Source organism: Sphaeramia orbicularis, chromosome 9 (assembly GCF_902148855.1).
Source record: "Sphaeramia orbicularis chromosome 9, fSphaOr1.1, whole genome shotgun sequence".
Classification (NCBI taxonomy): Eukaryota; Metazoa; Chordata; class Actinopteri; order Kurtiformes; family Apogonidae; genus Sphaeramia; species Sphaeramia orbicularis.
In genome coordinates, this window is record NC_043965.1 from 55,108,524 (window position 1) to 55,131,767 (window position 23,244).

At 41.7% G+C, this 23,244-nt stretch overlaps 1 protein-coding gene across 1 annotated transcript in view; it reads left to right on the top strand.

Moving 5' to 3' along the window:
- The first annotated feature begins 13,381 nt into the window (after positions 1-13,381).
- The window catches only part of LOC115425617 (zinc finger protein 208-like), an 88,419-nt gene continuing 78,556 nt past the window's right edge, over positions 13,382-23,244 (top strand). The window contains 1 exon segment of the mRNA XM_030143263.1: positions 13,382-13,519. The gene's annotated coding sequence lies outside the window, so the exon portion shown is untranslated.

The following is a 23,244-nucleotide window of genomic DNA, read 5'->3' on the forward strand; positions in this document are numbered from 1 at the left end:
TTGCCTAAGTCCTGTGTGGTGGGGGCGGTGCACTGGGAGATTGAAAAGGCTGTGTGTGATGCTTTAAAGGACTGTGTCATCCCGGCTGGCGTCCCGCCAGACCGTCTGTTTGTTCCCCCTAACCTCCGCCCACAGGTCATTCATTGGGCTCATTCTTCTAAGCTGTCCTGTCACCCGGGAGTCCAGCGGACCATGTTCGTCATTAAGCAACGCTTCTGGTGGCCGGCCATGGAAAAGTTGGTGACAGAATACATCTCATCCTGTCCCATCTGTGCCGCATGCAAGTCTTCCAATAAGCCCCCGGTTGGTCAGTTACTTCCTCTTTCAGTCCCTAGTAGACCCTGGTCGGATATTTCACTGGATTTTGTAACTGGCCTACCCCCGTCTGAAGGTAATACTACTGTCCTTACTATTGTGGACCGTTTTTCTAAGATGGCACATTTTGTCCCGTTACCTAAGCTCCCCTCTGCTAAGGAGACCGCAGAGGCGGTTCTGTGTAACGTTTGTCGTTTGCATGGGTTCCCTAAGGATATTGTTTCTGATAGGGGCCCTCAGTTTGTGGCACGTTTTTGGCGTGCTTTTTGTTCCCTCATTGGGGCTTCTGTCAGTTTGTCCTTGGGCTACCACCCTCAATCTAATGGTCAGACTGAGCGGCTCAATCAGGTGTTGGAGACCGGCCTTAGAGTTTTGGCCTCTCGCAACCCCTCGTCCTGGAGCCGCCAGCTGATCTGGGTGGAATACGCCCACAATTCTTTACCCTGTGTCTCCTCTGGTCTGTCTCCGTTTCACGGAGTTTTTGGTTATCAACCCCCCTTGTTCCCGGCTCTGGAAAAGGACGTCAGCGTCCCGTCGGCCCTGGCTCTGATACGGAGGTGCAAGAGGACCTGGATTCGTGCCAGACAGGCTCTGTTAAAGGCGTCGGGAGTCTATAAGGCAGCAGCTGATCGTCATAGGACCCCGGCTCCGGTCTACCAGCAGGATCAGCCGGTGTGGCTATCTACCCGTCATCTCCCTTTGAGGGTGGAGAGCTGGAAACTAGCACCCAGGTTCGTGGGCCCTTTCCCTATATCGAAGGTTATTAATCCTGTTTCTGTGTGACTCAAATTACCCAGGACTATGAGAATCCATCCATCTTTCCACGTCAGTCAAGTCAAGCCCGCAAAGGAGAGTCCACTGGTCCCTCCCACCCAGCCTCCGCCTCCACCCCGGTTGATCGATGGGGATCCAGCCTACACTGTGCGCCGGCTCATGGCGGCTCGCCGTCGAGGGAGAGGGTTCCAGTACCTGGTGGACTGGGAAGGATACGGTCCCGAAGAGCGTTCCTGGGTGCCCGCCTCCTACATTTTGGACCCGGACCTGATTCGGGAGTTCCATCAGCGCCATCCGGAGGTTCCTGGGCCGTCTGGAGCCGTCCCCTAGAGGGGGGGGTACTGTCATATCAGTACTGGACTCTTGTATGTTTTGTCTGTCTTGTGTGTCACTTCCTGTTTTATTTTGTAGTTTTTCCCTCATGTGTCTTGTCTGGTGTCTTTACTTCCTTTTGTGTTTACCTTTCACCTGATTACCTGACTCCTCCCTGATTATCTCCACCTGTGTCTCATTGTCTTCCCGCCCTCTTGTGTATTTAAACCCTGTGTTTTCCCCTGTTCCTTTGCCAGTTTGTGCTCTACAACTCGTTGTGTTCACTTACCAGCATTACTTGGATCCTGTTCGTTTGTCTGCTGTGTTTGACCCGTTTTCGTCCCTCGACCATCGATTCAGCCTGACCTTTTCCTGCCTGCCTGTTCCCGACCTGGTTCGTACCCGACTTTGTCTCTGCCTGCTCCCTTTTATACCTCAGCCTCCAGCGTTCACCTGTGTGTCGACCTCCGCCTGGATATTCACCGTGAGTTTGTCTGTTCCCCATGTACCGTTGCTTTATTGATTGTCTTTCCGTGTATGACCTGGCTTGTCTATTGACCACCCTCTGTCTGTCCCTAGTGGGGATTCCGTGGGGGTTTTCCCGACTCGGCCGAGTCGGCCGTCTGTCAATCCCACCCGCAGTCCAGACGTTTACCCCCAGAACCGGAGGCCTCTCTGAAGTCAAAGATTCTCTGTGTAGAGTTATTTCCTCTGTGAAAGTGTTTAATAAAAACACTAAATCTTATTTGGCATTTGTGGTCTTGCTTTTGGGTTCTGCCTTTGTACTCAGCCTATTACAACATGTTTCTTTGCTTCAGAAATTAAACACATGGTGTCCAGCTGAGTGGACATTTTTGTAACTCCGTGAAAAATAGGTTCATAAAAAAATTCGTTTGCATTGTTTTTTTTCATGCCTAAAGAGGAATAAAAACACTCAACAAAAAATATTGACTAAGGTTCTCATAATTCATGCATGAAAGGGTTAATGTGATTAATATTCCCCACAATATGAATCCTTGTTACATTCTCTTCTGCCAATATTTGACACTTATTCCAATCTGCTCTACCAAATACCCACTTTGGTACTTTACCACCCGACTTCACTTCCACTCTTTCACCCACTGAGCATAAGACAGGGTAGTGGTCACTGCCTCCAGTTGAATCTGTTAATACTTCCCATTTACTTACCGTGGTCATAGAATTAGACACCAGTGTGATATCCAACGCTGATTCAGCACCTGTAGTAACATTCATCCTTGTTCCTGTTCCATCATTTATACAGACCAAACCCCTTTCATCAATCAAATCTTCAACAGTCTTGCCGTTATTATCTGTATATGACCCCCCCCCCCATAGAGAACTGTGAGTGTTGAAATCAGCACACCAAACCACTTTACAATCATGTTGTCCTTGCATCTTCAGTAAATCTTCCAAAACCAGCCTTTTGCAGGGATTGTAGTAGTTAATAACCCCCCCCCCCCCTCCCATATTTCCATGACTATGTACTCCTGCTCATCTCCTTTTTCAGTGACTCTATGTGGGACCTCTTGTCTAATGAATGTAGCACATCCTCCTCCCCCTCCAGGATTTCCATCCCTCCTCACCACTGTATATCCATTTATTACAAAATCCAAATTTGGCTTTAACCAGGTTTCCTGCACACATATTACATCCGGTTTAACAGACAATTGATGATGATGATGATGATGATGATGATGAGGAGGAGGAGGATGATGAGGATGATGATGAAATTCTTTATTCAGTCATCACATAATAATCCAACCAGTGTCAACAACAACACTCCAAACATTACAAACATTACCAACAGGTTAATGAGTGAACAGGCCCAGGCAGAAGCAGAACGCTTCTATTAATGCCTGTCCTACAGAACACATTCAGCTACCCAGCATCCAATATAGAAAAACAAAACAAAACAGCAACAATGCATACAAACAAACAAACAAAAACATAAAAAGGTGAAAATAAACCAGAAAAATAGAAAACATAACCCAACAAATTAATGGTAATTTAATGCAGAGTCAAAAATAAATTATTTACTTATTACTTATTAGATCTTAACAATTACATCCTTCAAAAATTGTCTCACGCACCATTTTTTTTAAATATCAAAAATGGGATACACATTCTCAAATCTATGCTGGACTCATTCCATAGCTGAACTCCAACAACAAATACACACACACACACACACACACACACATACACACACACATCTGCTTTTAGTCTCTTTTTTAGCTTTTTGTACAACAAATTTACAAACATCTCACCAATCCTATTTAGACTCATGTGTTGAGAAGAACCTTTGTACACAGACAGGGAGTCACTTTAATTTGGCTTTATACATTATTTGCATTATTTTATAGCAGGGCCGAACTGAGACTCATTTTCAGCCCTGGAGTTTCATACCTCAGACCAGCCCACTTTAGATCACGACTGATTATTATTAAAATCATGCAATTCTAACCTTACATGTTAGGTCTACACACTGTTCTTCAAAGCCTTCTAATTCAGTGTATTTTCTAAAATATTTCCAATTCAGTGCAAGTAAAGGTTGCTTCACAATGTGGATTTATTTCAAAAGTGAGTGCACATCAACATCTCCAACATTATTATTCCTCACAACACAACAATAACAGAATCTATATTTTTGTTCTTATAAGTGTTAACATTTTTCAAACCTTTAAAATGTTTGAAATGAAATGAAAGTATAAAAATATTAAAAATTCAACAAAAAAAAATAAAGCTGCACTTTCTAATAACTATTATTTTTGTATCCTCTGCAACAAAAGATTTCCATCACAAATTACTTGCGGTTTGTTCCATCGATACTATTGAAAACTTTTGGTATAGTGATATTAGGGGTTTGATGAGGATGATAAGAAAAAAATATGTGTATCCTGTGACTGAGGGTGAGCAAAGTAATCAAAGCTAACAGCAGACTCCTGTTCATCTGTGTCATTTGTGCCTAGTGGTTCAGGGTTGTGCTGCTGAGCTGCTCCTCTGTCATCAGTAGACTCTGCTCTCCCTTTCACACTTCCTCCAGTTTCCCTAGACTCGCCTGCACCTGGATCACAATAAAAAATAATATCTACAGACATTTGGACTTACTTAACTAATTAAGATATTTACATTGGCTAAATATGCAGGTTTATTTAATATTACTTTATGCTATTGCCTTTCAGTTGTGGGCTTTGTGTATTTACTTTCTCACTTTTAATAATAAAAAATAAAATAGGCCAGTATTATTGTTTGGGTCTAGAAAGTGGTTTTACTGGAACTAATGCTTGTTGACACAGTCTGTTCCAACAGCTCACCTTTTCCTTCCATCCTGACAGGAACAATCCCCTCATCACTACTGGCTCCTGGCTCTGCTTCTGACACTAAAGCACAGTTTAAAAATGCTCAGAATTCTCAGCACAAATCTTCTATTTTCAAAGCCTTGGTGTCAGTTTCATTCATGTAGTGCTGAATCATCTAACATCTCAGAGCACCTTTCATACTGAACAGGCCTACACCATACTCTTCATTGGAGCCTATTTCTTCTAATCCTCTTCCCTCTCTGAGCAGTCCTACCTGCCCACTCTGGACTTGTGGGCTCATGGCTGCTGTCTGCTGCTGGATCTGCTTTCTGACTCTGAGGAGCTACAAGACAAAGTTTCCCACTTACGTGGCGTCGCATCACACTATTATTTAAATGACATAACGTTATGTTCCACGTCACAATGCCACATAATTCATTGACTCAATAATTAACTAACTTGAAAGGTGGTTTACCCGGTTCATCGTCCTCATTAGTTTCCAAACGGGAGGTCGTTTTTGTGAAAAAGTTGCAGATTTTGTCACATTTGGCTGCGTTTGCTTCCAGAGCTTTCCTCTTTTTAATTCTTGTCTTCTCCACACCACCTTTGCTCTTTCTATTCTCCATGTCTCAAACAGCAAACACAGCTGAGCATCCACAGCCTACAGAGTACAGATCATATATGCTCCACAGCTACAGTACAGAGCTACTAACCGTATGCAAGGAGATGTTACGCCAGGTCACGGTGTGTCTGCAAAAAAAACAGGAAGAAAACACACAGTTTACTAGTAGAGGGGGTGGGGCCCAGGAACAGCAGCTGCAGATTACGTGGTCAACTCAGTGCTATGACTGAACACCGGCCCCAAAAAATAAATGAATAAATAAAATATTAACTACATATTTAAAGTGAACTCCGGCCCTCGCGGCCCAAATATTATACCGGCCCACCGGGAATTGTCCCGGTCCTCCCGATTAGCCAGTCCGGGCCTGTTTTATAGTAAACCAAATCATTAAATTTCATAATATGGGATTTCATAAACAATTCATTAGTATGTTCAGAGTAATCGGCCTTATTAATAATATGTATGGCTGTTTTTGTCAGAGGACTATAGTATTTACAGTTGTTTTCTATGTCGAGCCCCACACTCCCACACAATATGACAGATAAGGCAGTAGAAGTGAACAGTAAATTATATGGAGTGCCTTGTGGTTGAGTAGATTCCTTAATTCCTTAATGAAATGCTTACATTCTTGGCCATTTGCCAATAAACTCCTTGCATTCCATTGTAGGAGTAGTACCATAATAAATATGAACCAACCCATGTTACTTCCTGGTTGGACTGATTTGCAAGGTCATCCCTCACCTCTTCCCATGTCAGTCCCACTAATCCAAGGTGGTTCACTGCAGCCTTCAAAACCAGATGAATTTTTCCACTCTTTGACTTCACTTCAGCAGAACTATGAAGAACTCCTGCTATGAATGGAACCAAGGCCCTTTTGTCCACATACACCCTGTCACCTAAGTTTGACTGTTTCTCTCGTCCCTCTGTTGCTTGTATTTCTTTATTTTGCTCTCTTGACACTCTCACAGCATCTGCATATGAAATGTTCCTCTCCACTCTCACTTTCTGGATTCAGTTCTCCTGTCTCATCACCTCACACCAGGCCCAAACTGGGTAATCGGGAGGACCGGGACAATTCCCGGTGGGCCGGTATAATATTTAGGCCGTGAGGGCCGGAGTTCACTTTAAATATATATAGAAATATATATACATATATTTTTTTTTTTTTTGGGGGGGGGGGGGGGGGGGGGGTCAGTCATAGCACTGGGTTGATCACGTAAACTGCAACCGCTGTTCCTGGGCCCCACCCCCTCTACTAGCAAGCAGACCCAGACGCACCGTGACCTGCCGTAATCTGTCCTTGCATACGGTTAGTAGCTCTGTACTGTAGCTGTGGAGCATATACGATCTGTGCTGTGTAGGCTGTGGATGGTCAGCTGTGTTTGCTGTTTTAATAGAAGGAGCAAGGGTGGTGCAGAGAAGGCAAGAATTAAAAGGAGGAAAGCTCTGGACGCAAACGCAGCCAAATGTGACAAAATCGACAACTTTTTCACAAAAACGACCTCCCGGTTGGAAACAACTAATGAGGACGATGAACCGGGTAAACCACCTTTCAAGTTAGTTAATTATCGAGTCAATGAATTATGTGGCATTGTGACGTGGAACATAACGTTATGTAATTTAAATAATAGTATGATGCGACGCCACAGAACAGGGAAACTTTGTCTTGTAGCTCCTCAGAGTCAGAAAGCAGATCCAGCAGCAGACAGCAGCCATGAGCCCACAAGTCCAGAGTGGGCAGGTAGGACTGCTCAGAGAGGGAAGAGGATTAGAAGAAATAGGCTCCAATGAAGAGTATGGTGTAGGCCTGTTCAGTATGAAAGGGGCTCTGAGATGCTCCAGGATTCAGCACTACATGAATGAAACTGACACCAAGGCTTTGAAAATAGAAGGTTTGTGCTGAGAATTCTGAGCATTTTTAAACTGTGCTTTAGTGTCAGAAGCAGAGCCAGGAGCCAGTAGTGATGAGGGGATTGTTCCTGTCAGGATGGAAGGAAAAGGTGAGCTGTTGGAACAGACTGTGTGAACAAGCATTAGTTCCAGTAAAACCACTTTCTATACCCAAACAATAGTCCTGACTTATTTTATTTTTTATTATTAAAAGTGAGACAGTAAATACACAAAGCCCACAACTGAAAGGCAATAGCATAAAGTAATATTAAATAAACCTGCATATTTAGCCAGTGTAAATATCTTAATTAGTTAAGTAAGTCCAAATGTCTGTAGATATTATTTTTTATTGTGATCCAGGTGCAGGCGAGTCTAGGGAAACTGGAGGAAGTGTGAAAGGGAGAGCAGAGTCTACTGATGACAGAGGAGCAGCTCAGCAGCACAACCCTGAACCACTAGGCACAAATGACACAGATGAACAGGAGTCTGCTGTTAGCTTTGATTACTTTGCTCACCCTCAGTCACAGGATATACAGACAGTGTTTTCTTATCATCCTCGTCCAACCCCTAATATCACTATACCAAAAGTTTTCAATATCAAAGATGGGACAAACCACAAGTAAGTTGTGATGGAAATCTTGTGTTTGCAGAGGATATGAAAATGATAGAGTTATTAGAAATTGCAGCAAGCTTTATTTTTTGTATTATTTTTTTATTTAATATTTTTATATATTCTTTTATTTCATTTCAAACATTTTAAAGGTTTGAAAAATGTTAAAACTTATAAGAACAAAAATATAGATTCTGTTATTGTTGTGTTGTGAGGAATAATAATGTTGGAGATGTCAATGTGCACTCACTGTTGAAATAAATCCACATTGTGAAGCAACCTTTACTTGCGCTGAATTGGAAATATTTTAGAAAATACACTGAATTGGAAGGCTTTGCAGAACAGTGTGTAGACCTAACATGTAAGGTTAGAATTCCATGATTTTAATAATAATTGGTCGTGACCTAAAGTGGGCCGGTCTGAGGTATGAAACTCCAGGGCTGAAAATGAGTCTCAGTCCGGCCCTGCTAATCTTGCACACGGACAGACAGACAGACAGACAGACAGACCAACACTGGCAAAAACAGAACCTCCTTGGCGGAGGTAATTAGTTCAGGACAAAATGTGTGTGGCTTTGAGAGATGAATGAATGAATGAATGAGAACCGTATGGGACCAGAGCCAGTGAACTGGTGACACACACACCAGCGGCGGGGGGGGGTCTGCGCGCGCCTAATGAGATATGAGCGTGTGATTCAGAGGAACGGAACAGAGTTCAGTTTTTCTGTACAGTCTGTTTGTCCTGTTGTTGTTATGGTTACGACCAACAGTGACCGTTTAGAGTTCTGTTCATAAAGTCACCAGTGGAATAACTGGACTCATCCTTAGACGTCCAGCTGGACGCACAATATATATGTGTAAATAATTCAGTTCAGAGTGTGTGTGTGTGTGTGTGGGGGGGGGGGGGGCACACTGCTGAGGGGGTCCATCTGTAGTCAGATGAGGGTGAGCAGGTCCATCCAGACAGGTGAGGGTGAGGGAGGAGCTCACAGATCCAGGCTCTCAGATATCCCATAATACTTCTTCATTCTCCCCATAGTGCTGTCAGATCAGATGAGTGGAAACAGCTGGAGCAGAGGCGTTCATTCTGGGTTCAATAGTGAACGCACCTGTTTAGAACACCCTTCAACGCAAATAGTGAGTGAACGATGGTTTAGCGAACGAAACGAGTGCAGAAACGGAATTTGGGTTCGTTAAGCCTCTGCGTTCGCCGACCCATCGTTTGCTCTCTATTTGCACTGAAGGCCGCACAAACGGCTGAGTGGTCATTAAAATGAAGTGCAACTGAGATGTGTGGAAAAGTCCAACTTGTTTCCATTCTGCAGCAGACCTGTTTAATGCACAACACATCCCAGTGGTTCATGGATTGTTTTGGATTTGATTGTCAATGCACATTCCTGTTGGACTACACCAGATGATTGTATGTTTGTAAGGCAAGGCAAGTTTATTTAAATAGCACATTTCAGCAACAAGGCAATTCAAGGTGCTTCACACAGGACATTGAAAAAGAAACAAAACAAAAAAACATTATAAAAGAAACATATAAAAGGTGATTAAAAACAGCAAGTAAGAAAACAACACATAAAATAAAAATAAATAAATAAATAAAATAAAATAAAATAAAATAAAATAAAATAAAATAAAATAAAATAAAAATAAAAACACACACATATTAAAGTAAAAGTTGCAGTGCAGAGTTTCAAAGAGAATATAAAATTTAAAAAGTCAAAAGTCTTTTAGTCAAAGGCAGCAGTGAACAGGTGAGTCTTTAACTTGGACTTAAAAGAACTCAGATTCTCAGCAGACCTGATATTTTCTGGTAGTTTGTTCCAGATATATGGAGCATAGAAACTGAACGCTGATTCTCCATGTTTAGTTCTGACTTTGGGAACACAGAGCAGACCTGTACCAGATGACCTGAGTGGTCTGGATGGCTGATACTGGACTAGAAGGTCTCTAATGTATTTTGGGCCTGAACCATTCAGTGCTTTATATGCTAGTAAGAGAATTTTGAAGTCTATTCTCTGAGAGACAGGGAGCCAGTGTAGAGACCTCAGAACTGGGCTGATGTGGTCCACTCTCTTGGTCTTAGTGAGGACTCGAGGACTCGTTTGTAGTGGACACAATAGTAATAGTACTAGTAATAATGACAATAATTATTGAAAACCATGATCCTAATTTGGAATATCTGTATGTGACCCTAAATAGATCTTCACTTGTTGTGGTATGGGACATTTAAATGTTGCTGCTACATTCATGAGATGTGCTCCACAAATACAGACTGATGTCATTTCACATGGGGTTGGTGCAGATACAGATTAGATTATGGATTTGGGCAAAGTTTGTTTGAAGGTTCATTGGTAAACGGGTTCATGGGTGTGTTTCCAAATGATTTCAGGTGATTCGAAGCACTCAGCTGCTTCATACGTCACTCAAGTGTGTCGAACGTCACAAGTCACATGACCAAACCACACCTGGGCACTGTGCTTCCATACATCTGCTTTATGAGCTACGGCGCATGCACCGGAGCTTCGCCTGTCAGCAGCCCATCACTAGCTGTAGTGATTCCAATAAGAAAACCTGGTCAGGATCCATCTAAGCCTACTAGTTAAAGGCCCATAGCATTAACATCTAATTTATGCAAGATAATGAAGAGGGTGGTAACAGAAAGGTTATCTAATGTACTTGAAAAGAAAGGATTGCTGACAAGTTGTCAGTGGTTTCAGGAACGGTAGCTGGATCCATATGGGCGGCCTTCTTATATCAGCCCTGATGAAGGCCCATAGGCTGCAACGCGTCGGCTATAGTTTGTAACTTGTTTGGCCAAGCTGAAATAAAGGCTTTTTAATCTCAGCCCTACTCCGAGTGCCTCAGTTCCTACAAGCAACTATATGTAGTCTGGATCAGGTCAGTTCTTGATTATGGTTGTATTGCTTGTGGTTCAGCAGCTCGATCTTTAATTAAAAGGCTGGATGTTGTGCAAGCACAGGCCTTAAGGGTGTGCAGTGGGGCATTTAAAACATCACCTGTACCTGCCCTGCAAGTGGAAATGGGGGAAATGCCCTTAGAAATCAGAAGGAAGCAACTGATGACAAACTACTGGGTTAATTTACAGGGACACAGTGACTGTCAGCCAACAAAAGCTGTGCTGCAGGAGTGCTGGGAAGATGCAAGGAGTCAGAGGGATAATTTTAGTAAGATAGGGAATGTCACTGCAAGACAGATGGGAGTGTTTGGCTTGAGAATAAGTCCCTCTGTGGTGTATCCAGATGTGGCCCCTTGGATGCTGCTATGCCCAGATGTGGACTGGCGTCTATTAGAAGTTAAAGGGAAGGGAGAATGGATAGACAGTGTTGGGCAAATTACTTTTTTAAAAAAAAAGTAATTAGTTATAGTTACTAGTTACTTTCCCCAAAAAAGTAGTTGAATTAGTAATGGAATTACTCCCTCATAAATGTAATTAGTTACCAGGGAAAGTAATTATTGTGTTACTTTGTTGAAAAACCTTCAAATTTGTGAAAGGAAACTGATTTTTGAATGTGTTTCACAGGCCAGTTGTATAGAGTAGAACAGCAGACAGGTACTGAAGACCAGGACTGTGGTGAGGCTGGGGTCCACCAGGGCCAGGCTGGGATCCACCAGGGCCAGGCTGGGGTCCACCAGGGCCAGGCTGGGGTCCACCAGGGCCAGGCTGGGATCCACCAGGGCCAGGCTGGGGTCCACCACATAAGTGCATATCTGCATTTATAGAAGAAGATGCTCCTCCAGTTAATCCCACATCTCCTTTTTTCAGGTGTTACTATGTCCTCCTCCCCTGATACAGCTGTAAATGTTTTCAGTCCAGTCAGTCGGACTGTCACTGATAACTCCTCCCCTAAATTAGCTGCTCACGTAGTTGCGTTCAGGTGCCTGTGTTGTGCTGGGACAACTCAAAGTGGTAGATGTCATTAGTGGTTCAGATGAAGGCAGTGTGGACAACTCAGACTCATGGATACACAGGTGAAACATGAAGCCAGTGTGGGGGATTTGAATAGAAGAACGGCTCGTAAACGAATGGGTTCTTATGGTTCACTGAAAAGAGCCGTTCAAAAGACTCGACTCATCAGTGATCGTCACACCTCTGGTGCCTGGCTGAGCGAGCCAGGACAGATAACAGCTGTTAGATATTAGTGCAAAGTAACGCACCACATTTTACTGTCGGTAACAGTAACGGTGTTGTAACGTTGCAAATCGTAATTCATTAGATTAGCCGTTACTGGAAAATAATAACAGCGTTAGTAACGCTCTTATTTTCAACGCTGTTATTCCCAACACTGTGGCTAGATCTGGTAAGTGCATTCTATAATCATGTTCCAATCAAATATGGGGAATTTACAGTTGTTTACACAGATGGTGCCAAGAAACCTGGAACAGGAGTGGCAGGATTTGGGGTGGCAGTACCAAGGAAAGGAAGTGAATGAAGCAGAAGAACATGTGATAAGTTAGGGGTCTAGACGGTGGAGATGGTGGCAGTGTTGGTGGCTTTGAAATGGGTTGAAAAAACGAAACAAGATAAGGTGTTGATATGTTCTGACTCAGCGTCAGTTCTGAGAAGCCTGAAATCATTCAGATCAAACAGCTGACAAGACATCTGATTTGAAATAGTGAAGTCAGCTCCAAAAAGAAGAAATAAGGGGGAACAGGGGAAGTTTTTGTGGGTGCCAGCACATGTAGGGGTGAGAGGGAATGAAAAGGTGGAGAAAGTGGTGAAGAGAGCTGTAAAGAAAGAAAATATAGAAATACATATTAATGTGAGTAAGGCAGAGGTCAAATGTGAAATATGGAAGAAAAGTATTGAAATGTGGCAAAAGAGGAGGGATGGAGAGGGCAAAGGAAGACATGTGTATGAAATCCAGAAGAGTGTAAGAGTAGAAAGGATGAGAAGTGGAATAAGAAGAGAAGAAATAATAATGAGACGATTAAGACTGGAGCACTGTGCATGAAATAAAAGAATGAAAGGAATAAGAAAAGACCAAACAGGTTTGAGTGAGGGATGGGAGGAGAGAGAGAGAGAGAGAGAGAGAGAGAGAGAGAGAGAGAGAGAGAGAGAGAGAGACAGAAGAGGAGGAGGAGGAGTAGTCTGTGGAGCATGTTTTACTGAGGTGTTCTCCATATGACACACAGACAGAGGAGATGAGGAGGAGGAGAACAGAGTCAGGGTTAAATGAATGTCCACTGTATTCAAATGGGTGTGAGATCACAGGTTGGGACACTTCTGGAGTTTGAAAGAGCACAGGGGTATATGAGAGGATCTGAGGAACACTGGGGGTAGACTGTGGAAAACAGAGGGAAGGAGGAGTGCAGGAGGATATAGATGAAGGCTGTTTTTTTTTTGTTTTTTTTTTTTTTAATACCATTTTATGTGGATAAAGAAGGTTATCTATCGTCTGACCCACACTCCAGAGCAGAAGGTGGCGGTAATGCACCAAAAGCTGGATGACAACCACCGTAAAACACGAAGAAGAAGAAGGAGAACAAGCAGAAGAAGAAGAGGAAGAAGAAAAGAAGAAGACGAGGAAGAAGCAGCCTCAGCCTCGGTACATCTGGAACATCCCTATCTGTGTCCTTTTTGTGCTTCTACTTCAGACTTTGATGGGATTTACAGACTGGGACGTGAAAGCTCGGCTCGTCCTGCACAGTAAGTGATCTGCATTCAAGGAAAACATTCACGGGCGGTAAGGCCGCGGTCCACAGTCCTGGGGCGGGGGGGGGGGGTCCGACCTCCAACTGGGTCACATGCATTGGAACGGCTGTGGAAGCCGGAGGTCCTGGTTGTAAAGTGGGTCCAGTTCCAAGTACCCAGACCTCACCGCAAACTCCAATGTGACGTCAACACAACAATAGCGGCGCACAGTGCGCACGTTCCCAATGAACAGAACCTTCCCAGTGTTTAATGAACTCCTGGCTCATTTGTCCTCTTCCATGTGCTTTGTGTTTATGAGAACACTGTTGTGTCCACAGTCCAAATGCCTCTGCACTATCAAAGCAAACAGGAGCTCACATCTGCCACCTCCATGTTTGTAGTTTCTGTTCAATGTGGATCAGCTGGAATACTTGGAGGTGGGATGGAGTTCAGTCCAAGTCAGATAGATTCTACCTGCCAGCACTCTGGAATGCAGCATATGCACAGCCCCACTACTGCTGAACTGAAGGAGGCTCCTTTAAAACAACTGGTCCCATTCACCTTTTGTCCAAAGCATCTGCTTTATGACTGAACCTCCAAAAATCAGCTGTGATCTGTTCAGACCAGTACAGCTAATATCCCAGTGAAAGACCAAGTTAAGTATCTGTTGAGCCGCATGATGTAATAAATTCCCATTATGTAATAAAAGTTCAAAATGTTATAAGAATGTCACGTTATCTTGTAATAAAGCCGCATTTTGTAATAAACTACCTCAATTCATTATGTCGAAAATTTTTTCACATGATGTAGTAAGTTATTACGATTTGAAAAATTTATTACAAAATGCACTTAACACATTTTTATTTTCAAGAAAATGTAAAAACATGGTTCATTACATAATAACGACACTCCAGTAGATTTTTTTGCCCTCTGTAATTGAAGTATCCCTGCAGATTAGTAGTTGTCGTAGTGCTAATGATAGCCTGCCTATTAGCATTACATTCACAATTAGTCCACACACTCCAACATGCACACACAAAGTACACAATGCTGATGTTGAACAAGAAATGGATTTATTTCGAAACAGAACCTTTTTAAGGCAAATTAAAATATTTTGATCAACATAAGGTGTCTATGCCAGTTGAAAATTAAAAAAAAAACAACTCAGGAAAGTGTCTTGAACAATGTAAACAACATTTCTGGATATAAAAAAAAGAGCTAAACCATCACACACCTTTGGTGGTGAACTTGTAACTAAAATGTGTTTTGCTGATAAACACACACTAATCAGTGCCAAACACGTGTCTAAATGACTAAATGTGTCAAGTGCATTTTGTAATAAATTTCTCAAATTGTAATAACTTACTACTAGGGCTGCACAATTGATTGATTTTAAATCGAAATTGGATTTTTTAATTAGGACGATTTTTAAAAAAGGGAAATTGTAAAATCGATTTCATCTCTCACGTGCCTCCAGGCCGCGCGCTTGCGGGCTCCCGTAGGCTCCTCCTCCTATCAGTGACAGCTGTCTGTCACAGAAGTCCGTGTAATGACCAGACTTTAACTGTGTTCATGAACCCACAGACCGAGGTGAAGTTAGCAGCGGGTTGGATATTCGACGGACATTTAAAACCCATCGCCTTAGGGACTATCAATAAACTACTGCTCTTAAGGTTTTTCTTCAATAGCTTCACAGTCATGTGACCCAGCGACTCCAAACCTGTCTCAAATTATTATAATAAAGAGGACCTGTAGGAAACACCACTTAATATTTCTCTCCAGTCTATATTAATATTTTTTATGAATATTATTCATATTTTTTTAATAAAAATGTCTGTTTTTCTTCAATAGCTTCTCAGTCATGTTACCCAGAGACTGGGTCACTACAAATATTAAGTGGTGTTTCCTAAAGCTCCTCTTTATTATAATAATTTGAGACTGGTTTGGAGTCTCTGGGTCACATGACTGAGAAGCTATTGAAGAAAAAAGGACATTTTTTAATAAAAAATATTATTAATATTCATAAAAAATATTAATATAGACTGGAGAGAAATATTAAGTGGTGTTTCCTAAAGCTCCTCTTTATTGTAATAATTTGAGACAGGTTTGGAGTCTCTGGGTCACATGACTGAGAATCTATTGAAGAAAAACATTAAGAGCAGTAATTTATTGATAGTCCCTAAGGCGATGGGTTTTGAATGTCTGTCGAATATCCAGCCCACTGCTAACTTCACCTCGGTAACCCACAGTACTTATACCAATGTAAGCCGTGGTTTCACACACAGATCCCACAACTGAAATAGAACTGCATGCGGATCACTCATCTTCCGTTGTCCCGGATCCATACCGTACTGTCTTCTTCTGAACCGGGTCCGGGTCTCGGGGTCATCAGCCTCAGCAGAGGAGCCCACACAGCCCCCTGCCCACACACACCCACCAGGTCCACAGATAGAATCCCTCCAGCGTGTCCTGGGTCGGTCTGTTCCACGCACAGATCCCCCAGTTTAAATAGAACCGCATGTGGATCACTCATATGAACCTGGTCCACGCACACACGACTGATGCCTGTCACTGACGTACACTGGGATCACTGCTGTGGGCCAGATACCCAGAAAAGAAAAAAAAAAAATTAAATAACTAATTTAGGGCAACACGGTGGTGCAGTGGTTAGCACTCGTGCCTCACAGCAAGAAGGTCCTGGGTTCGATTCCAACACCAGTCGAGTGGGACCTGGGGGTGGGACCTTTCTGTGTGGAGTTTGCATGTTCTCCCCGTGTCTGCGTGGGTTCTCTCCGGGTACTCCGGCTTCCTCCCACCATCCAAAGACATGCACTGATAGGTTAATTGGTTAATCTAAATTGCCCATAGGTGTGAATGAGAGAGTGATTATTTGTCTCTATATGTTCAGCCCTGAGATGAACTGGAGACTTGTCCAGGGTGTACCCCGCCTTTGCCCCTATGTAGCTGGGATAGGCTCCAAGAGACCCTCGTGACCCTAGTGAGGATAAAGTGGGTTCAGAAAATGAATGAATGGATAATTAATTTAGTCCTCTTACTTGCTAAATTTTTCATTCACAAATGTAAGTTTTGGAACACAAAACCAAATATTATTTATTTTTTGAAAGATGTTGAACTTTATTTAAAGCTGTTCGATAAATCTGGAAACAAAAAGGCTCTACAAACATTCAGTATTTGCTCTGATTTGGACATTTTATTGTAGTGTATTCCCCCTGGCAAACTTATGTTATTTTCTTGTTGTATACATTGTTCGTATACTCTACTTCATTCAATAAAGATTTAAATAAGAAAAATTAAACTTCTGTGGGTTCATCACATGATCCCATCACAGATTTGAGGTCGCAGCAGTGCCTTGCATTTTGGGCTGCTCACGAAAACGACACGCTGACTTCTGTTGTTTTTTGTAGTTTTACCCAAAAATCAAAAATTGAGTTTTTAGAGGAAAAAATCTGGATTTTTTGTTTGCCAAAATCATGCAGCCCTACTTACTACATAATGTGAAAAAAATTACAACATAATGCTTTGAGGTAGTTTATTACAAAATGCGTGAGTTTATTACATAATGTGGCTTTATTACAAGATGACGTGACATTCTTATTACATTTTGAACTTTTATTACATAACTGGAATTTATTACATAATGCAGCTCAACAGTATCTGGGAATTATAATCACAAAAATCCAACTAAAAGAACTGGTTTAAGTATTATTCCAAGGTCAAAAGATGAACAGAAAGGATTCAGTCACTGGTTCATCACAGACCTCTGTCTACTGGGTTGGATTCTTTTATCTACAGCCCAAGGCTTCTCCACACTTCTGTATCCATGACACTCATTATACACATCTGCAAAACTAATCAAGTCATCTAACTCTATAATATTTAAATTTATTTGGAAACTAAGACTCACTACCTGCGTAAAACTCAACCTGTCAGAGATTATGATAAAAAAGCCATGGAATGTGAATCAGTTATGGCATCTCTGAGAATGCAGTGGTTGAAAGACTGTCTTTCCCAGCCCCATTCCAAAGAATTTATTCAGTAAAGTTGGAGGGATTGACTTCTTTTCCAAATGTGATTTTGAAGTGCATAAAATTCCTATTAAGTGATCGAACTTCCACAAACAAGCATTGAACTTTAGCAAAATGATATTTACCCATAACTTCTGCCCACACAACACTATTTTATGGAACAGCAGATTGATTATTATAAATAGAAAGTCAGTTTTTAAAGCTGAATGGTTTCATAATGGTTTATTATTTGTTTTGGATTTATTGAACACAGAAAGACTCCTGTTATCATATGAAGAATTCTCTAAGAAATACAGTATATATAGCACAAGAAAAGAATATGATCAAATCTGTAAAGTGATTCCAACATCATTAGTTCAAATAATCCAAGGTGCTATGCCCCGCCCCTTATCTGTTCCCTTCTGACCTGGTTTGAAAGTCAATGACATTGATCTGTTAGATGGAAGGTGCAACAATAAAATGATCTGTCTAGCTTTAAAACATAGAAACGTTGGGGACTTGAACACAGTTGCTTTACCTAACATGGAAACCACCCTGAGGGAAAAATGTTTTTCTTTTTTTCTTTGGTGTCCTGTTGCTCCCACAGTAAAGGAAACTCATTTCTAAATTCCATGTTCAGTTGACCCTGCTAATGATTATTTGCACAAAAGATTTCATTTTGCTGTGGATTCCTGTGTTTTCTGTTCCTCTGAAGCTGAAACCAGTGAACATTTGTTTCTTAACAGTTCACACAGCATTTCCTTTTAGGCTGATATTCACAGTTGGTTGTCCTTAAAAATGGAAAATATTCCGTCTTTTTCTTTATATGATATTATTTATTATATGGATTCTTTAGATGTAAACATCAAAGATATTGTTAACCTTATTATTATTTTGGGTAAATTTCATATTCATTGTTGTAAGTGGAAAAACACGAACCCCTCCTTTAATTTGTTTATATGTGATTTTATTAATTATTACAGATCTCTTAAGTTTATTGAGAAAATGTCCAACAAAGTCAGAAAACTTTATTCTAGATTATCTAAGTCCTAGCTGTTTGAAATGTATCTTGCCTTAGTCTTTTGTGCTCTGCTGTCCAGTCATATATATATATTTATATATATATATGTAAGGGTAGAGACTGCGATCTGGTAGGATCGGCGATTCTACCAGTAGACACTCCGATCAGAGTCTCTACTGGTAGAAACTCCGATCCTGCCAGTAGAAGGGTTAGGGTTAGGGTTCGGATCAGAGTTTCTACTGGTAGAATCGCCGATCCTACCAGATCGCAGTCTCTACCCTGACATATATACATATATATATATATATATATATATATATATATATATATATATATATATACATATGTGTGTGTGTGTGTGTGTGTATATATATATACACACACACACATATACATACATATATATATATATATATATATATATATATATATATATATATATATACATACACACATATACATATATGTACATGGCGGAGTCTAGCAGTAACTACAGCCAGACCGGGAAAAATGTGGAATATAACATGAAATTAAAGACAACTGGACTGGACATGGATCCATCCAAGCTACCAAACAACAAGTGTTCTACCAACACTGATCTGTGACAGAAATCACCTATCCTGACATTTGTATGAACCTGAGTTCAACGCCGGGAAAATCCAAAAGAATCCAAAAGACACAGAGTTGTGTCCATCCTGGTCCTGGTTCATTAGAGGATTCCAGCTGGTGAGTGCTTTAATTCAACATACTATTGTTTTGGAGGTTTTGTGTCAGTGCAGACGGAGTTTCTTGGCGGTGATTTGGGCGGTAAAGGCCCAGCAGTAGTGCTCACAGTTCACTACTGATTTACTGGAGTTGAACCCTTAGTACTGACCCAAGTGAGTGGATGATCTACTGGTACTGTGGAGATTTAAGGAGAGTTCACATCAAATACTGGATCCAACACAGATCCAACAGCTTTGTGCTAGAGGAGCCCCTGATCTGGAAAACTAGGTTAGCCTCAGTTTAAGCTAGTTTACAAATCATGTAGAGCACAAGGTTCACAATCACACAACTGAAGACACAAACGATTCAGTTCTGAAATCTAGAACTAAATGACAGATGCTAACAGTAAGAGCTTTACTAAGAAGGAACGTTAGCAAAACCAGATGGAATTTAAGGGATGACTTTACACAAGAATACACCATAAATGAGCATTAGCTGACACAAATCCAGGTTTGGTTGTCTGGATTCCGGTTCTTTCTCTGAATTGCAGCGATCCATCTGCTTCTTCTGTCTTTGGCTTTAGGTTTCCGCTAAAACGATAGCTCCCAGTGCTTTTGAAACCTATTTGTGCGATCAATGGCACAACAGCTCTGCCTCATTTTTTAGATTGTTCTAAAGTTTTCGCAGTATTCAAGACAAAGCCACTACTCATCTCCCTCTTTCTGCCACTCAGTGGGCGAAACCGCGGTGACTTCCATTAGCAGTGACGTCACGTGCAGACCCTCGATTGGACACACTGGTTCATCCAGGTGTGTCTGCTACTTGTTGTTCAGACTACTGTGGTCAGACACACCTGGATGAACCAGTGTGTCCAAGAATGAAAGACAGGAAATAAAGGAGCTGCCTTAAGTTCAGGAAGTAGTGGAGCTGTGCATAGAGCCCAGTGGGACACACCTTTAAAATCTAATACTAGGGCTGCGTATCATGGCCAATTTCCAAAATCGATTTGATTTCGATTCATAACGTTCTGAGTCAGATAATCACGATTCGATTCAATTCGATCCAAAATCGATTCAATTCAGTATTAATTGATTGATTCAGATTAAATTAGTGACACCAAAGTACAATTTTGAGTTGTAACCTGATTATTTGAGTACCGCAGTCATGCAACACATCAATACTGGGATCAATATTGATATTAGAAAGGAAATAAATCTGACATTTCAGCAGAAGGAGCTGAATCTGCTCTGAAATAATGAACAGGACACAAACATGTCCATGTTTCTACAGTGGATCTGAACAGACTTCTCCGTCATATTTATTGTGTTTTATGGCTGGAGGCTTCTACTCACTGGGGGGGGGGGGGGTTCTGTGATTGGAGTGGGGGTGGGGTTTGCAGTCCATGATTGTTGGTCGGGGGTGGGGGTGGGGGGTAGTGTAGGGGTTCTTTCCTCTTCCTCTAACTCCATACTCAGCCATAGGTGACAGTATGGATCCAAGTTATCATTCCAAGAACAACTGGCTTCTGCGACTCTCCTCAGAGAACCTCCAGGTGTCCAGTTCCTTCACACTGTGGGTTCCAGTTTGAGGACAGGAGGACCTCCAGTGGAAGGGTTTTCTCCACCCTTCCTCCGTGTCTTTTCTGCGTCAGAGCTGTCGCGAGTGAGACCAAAACTCCCCGTCTTCCCCAGGGGTTCGCAAGATGGAGCTGGTCGCCCTTCTGCGTACTCCTGGTCCTGCTCTGAAAAATCGATCTCATCCACTATTAATCGATTACGCAAAATCAAAACGAAATCGATCTAAGATCGATTAAGTCAGTTTTTTTTACCCAGCGCTATCTAATACGCGTCTATTCTAGACATTACAGTAGAGGCAAAACTGAACACTTGATAATAGAGACTGGATGTTTGTTTGGTTTTTATATATGCAATATTTTATTTAAACAAACATTACAAGAACGATGACAAACTCACATGAAAGCATCATTATTTCACAGTTTAAGGTAAATTCACACCTCCTATGAAAATCCATACAAAAAATTACTATGTGGTGTATATCATGTTTCAGAAACAGTCATACAACAAATTATGAAAAGAAAGAAAGAATGAGAGGAGCATAAAACAAATGGAAAAAAAAACAAAAAAAACAATATGAATTAAGATCAGATAAACCAGAAAATCCATACCAATTAAATACAGGCGGTTTAGGAAAGGTTTAAATTTTGCTATAAATGTGTTCAGTTTATTTGCATGGGGATTATGTATTTTTTTCACTCATTTTTGTAACAGGGAGATTTCATTCTAAGAGCCAGCCATAAGGGGGGGTTTGGCATCCTGACACTTGTGTATGTAATATTTTGTCATAATAGTAATAAGGGTAAGATATTAAATGGAGACTGGATGGAAGCAGCTCATAATTCCAGAGGATTATTAAAGGTCCTGTACAGACTTTCTGCCTGATCTTGAAAAAGTCTCATTTTTATATATATGCCTGATCGTAGTTCGCAATTTAAAATGAGATTTTCTGTACTGAAATGGGTTATTTCCAAATGCTATTTCCAGCATCCCTGGTTGGGTCGGACAAGACTGGACTGCTTTACGGCAGACTTACATCACTATGACAACAGCACACCGACCGGCAGAGTTTAGTGGTGAGAAGTAAGATGAACGAGTGAGGAGGCAGATCTGTCCTTTTTCCTAAACAAAGGGATTAGTTGGATTTGTGTAGTTGTAATGGTGGACACTGGAACTGGAGCTGGACTGGCACAAAGAAACAGAAACAGAAAACTAAAGGATAGAGTGAAGGAGCCCAGATGAAAACAGAGGGAAACCTGTGCATTGAACCCATGGATAGAACTAAGGATAGAGTTAAAGGAATGAAAACACAGCTGCAGTTGTCCCTCTGCCTTCTCCACAGCTATAGAATGCTTCTGTTCTTTACACACATGCATGGGAACATTGGATTGGACTCTAGTGTGTGTTGGTAGCTCAGTCCAACACTTGGGAAACACTTGTGTGTTAGCCACAGGGCTAGTTCTGTGACGGACGGGGCTAATCTGTTGGATTTGGACTAGAGGTCGACTGATTATCTGCCGGGCTGATTATCGGCGCCGATATTTGGAAATTTGACGTATATCGGCATCGTCATTTTTTTAATCCACGGGCCGATATCAAGAAATCCATTTCAAACTGGGTTATTTGGGCTCAGATGCAGCTGTGCCTCTCTCTCTCCTGCCCTCTGTCTCCACCACTATCCACCCTGCACCCTCTGATTGGTTAAGCGGCAGAGGCGGAGCCTCTGAAGCTGTCCTCACACACACACTCACACACACACACACACACCGCACAGAAGGAAAGTTTTCTCGTATGAGAAGCTCCGGAGAGAAAACACGTGTCGAAGGTAAACACAGAAAACTTCTAAAATTGTACTAAACATCCCTGTGCTCTACATCTCACAACTACTACTAACGTTACAGTGAGCAGCAGAAGAACATTTTAAATTCTGTGTGGGCTCATTAAAGCCCTAAAGGCTGTGTTCTGTCAGGAGTTTAATTGCACTCATAGCAACTATTATACTTTTCTATGTAGCTTTTGTCATATTAATCATTAATAATGTAGCAACATAGTTTTGAATGACAGGGTCCCTGCTATCGCATGGTAAAAGATAAAATTTAATAATGAAGTCAACTAAAGGCTTCCCAAATGCTGTAATAAATTCAGCATTATGAGTGACTTTACCTACAAACAGCAGGTTTGATATGGGCCAATAGTTGTTCAGTACTGTTGCATCAAGACTACTGTTCTTTAGGAGAGGCCTAATGACAGAAGTTTTCAAGGCCCTGGGAAATGTTCCAGAGTGGACTGAAATATGGACTAAGTGAGTGAGCTGGGGTATCAAACTGTCCAGCACAGATTTTAGAAATCTAGTGGGCAAGTGGTCGAGGCAGCATGTGTCTGAACTCAGACTGGAGATGGTCTGTGGGACTGTTT